The sequence below is a fragment of the Copidosoma floridanum genome, unplaced genomic scaffold (assembly GCF_036245765.1).
Source record: "Copidosoma floridanum isolate Cflo_tuat_1 unplaced genomic scaffold, Cflo_Japanese_pri ptg000004l, whole genome shotgun sequence".
Lineage (NCBI taxonomy): Eukaryota > Metazoa > Arthropoda > Insecta > Hymenoptera > Encyrtidae > Copidosoma > Copidosoma floridanum.
In genome coordinates, this window is record NW_028321881.1 from 19,484,713 (window position 1) to 19,487,298 (window position 2,586).

At 29.6% G+C, this 2,586-nt stretch overlaps 1 pseudogene; it reads right to left on the reverse strand.

Annotated features, from left to right (window-relative positions):
• Positions 1 to 240: 240 nt before the first annotated feature.
• LOC106638914 (histone H4-like) lies at positions 241 to 557 on the reverse strand (annotated as a pseudogene).
• Between the last annotated feature and the right edge of the window lie 2,029 nt (positions 558 to 2,586).

Below are 2,586 nucleotides of genomic sequence, written 5' to 3' on the forward strand. Positions count from 1 at the left end.
CTACAAATAATTCATAGATATATAAGTGATTTGAGTAGATCCTATTTTCATTAAAAATCAAACAGTGTCATGTAAACAAAACAAAAATTCTGAAAATATTTAAGGATTTCTCATTTTCAAAGAGTATCAAAATTATTGTTAATTTACCATGTAAATTCTGTTATTTTTTCGTAGATTATTTTGTGTTATTATTTTTAACATTTGCCCAATAATTGTTTTGTAGTCAATAATATAGATAAGTTAACCACCAAAACCATAGAGAGTACGTCTTTGTCTCTTCAATGCGTAGACTATGTCGACGGCACGGCACTGACGGTCTTCCTTTTAGCATATTCAGTATACGTGACGGCGTCACGAATGATGTTCTTAAGAAATACCCTAAGTACACTATGAGTATCTTCGTAGATCAAACCAGAAACACGCTTAACACCTCCACGACGAGCCAGACGGCGGATTTCAGGCTTGGTCATACCCTGGATGTTATCGCAAAGAACTTTGCGATGGCGCTTGTCTTCTTCTTTTCACAATCCCTTTCCTCCCTTACCACGCCCAGTCATTCTGGTAAAGTGACAGTGTAAAAACACAGATCGTAACAACCTCCAAAGGTCGATGATTGCAGTATCTTAATAACAATTCTAAAGATAATTATGAATCATATGTTATGTAACTTTTATATATAATAAAAGGATAAAAAATTAGTCACCAAACACTTGTACACAATAACATCGCACTACCAACCTTACTAAACTCAGACTTTGAACTAAATGAACTATAAGGTCTCGGGTATGAGGTCGTTTTATCTAAATTGATTGAAATGAGTACCGTGATTACAGTTTTGGTACACAGTTCGTACATCGAAAAAAATTTTTTTTCATAGTGAAGAAAATATAATAAAGCTTTAATAAATTTTTTTTAATATAAATTATCTTTTAATTATGTTCAACTGTTTTTCAATCAAAAAACAAAAAATACATACTTACAACCTACTTATGACGTAAATATTTTAAAATCAAATTAGCAAAAAGTAGCTCTTTTCATTGAATTCATAAATAGTACTTTGATTGTAAAATCAGTAAAGTGCAATTTGAAATGAAAAGTCATTATTTTTTATTCCTAGTCGAAACAGACAATGCCAAAATGTATTATTCGTCAAAACTCTACACTAGTATCCATACCAAAATATCCTACTTAAGAACTTTCAGGATATTTTAATTACTAGTGTATGATATTCAATATGCGTTATACTATTATGCCCAAACTTCTATAAATAAAGGGTGGAACTCGTGGATTTGTTCTACAAACAAGTAAATTTATTTTTTGTTCGTCAGGAACAAGCCGTCGGCCCGAAGGCCTTATTTGCTTTTACTTACAGTATACTTTTCTTTCGAATCGTTGACTCGGCGTTATGGTGTTAGGTTTCACCGAGCGATACGTATGGAGTGATGTACGCTGAGCAGGCGAGGTGTCATCTACAAATTAATATGTTGTATTTACCGTGTATACTCATAGAAAATGATTCATACTTTACAGTCTCAAAGCATCCGTGAATTTTTTTAATTAAAGAAGACTATGTGTAACAGGACCCGTAATACAGAGAAAAAACGTTTAAACTGCTAATATTCATTTCCATATTTTAATCTGAAATATCGCACGCAACTCATTATCTCATTATTGTTTAAGAAACTTATATAACGACTGCTTTTAAACTTATAATGAAAGTTTGAGAACTGTTTATATAGCTATTGGCGATGAATCTTTAGAAAAATTTTATAACACATTGTCATGAGACCTACATGGTGGCGTGAATGTCTACAAAATATATGTATTTTAACTAATAAAAAAATGTAATTAACATAAAAACCAAAAAAAGTTTTAAAAAATTTATAAACATTTTTTTTTTGCCGAAAATGGCTGATTTAGAGATTTCTTTTCAAAAAAATACTCAAAAAATATTTTATTTCGCTTTTCAAGATGGTTAAATGATATTGACCGTTCTAAGAATGTATCATGCTCAAAATCGCGTTTTAAAGTAAAAGTACTTGAGATCATTTAACTTTTATTAACCGAGGATATCTTTTAAAGAAAAGTCCAAAAATTTCCGAAAAAATCTTTACAAATAATTAAAGGAATGTTGCGTGATTTATATAATACAAATACCTATTTTGGTAATAAATAAATGGTTTTAGGAGGAAAGTTAAGAAAGATTCTTCCAGTTTTAAAAAGTAGTAACTGAAGCATGATTTAACAAGAAAGTATCAAATTAGTACTAAATCATCATATCTTTGGTCATTGCTTCGTATTCCAAAACTTAATGTTAATCTTATTTAATTGACATAACATTTTCACAATTGTTATGAGATATTAGAAAAGGAAAAATTGAATCATTGCAAGAGCCAAATAAATGGAAAACAACTGATGTTTGTTCTGATATTTTTCAGAAAGATATTAACTATTCAAAAAATAACGTTATACTTACTTCTCATAACAAATATACTTTCTTTTTGAATAATAAAAGTCTAAATCATGTAATAGGAAAAATGAAAACATATTTCAGTATAGACCATGCTACCGATCAGAGTGTTGATA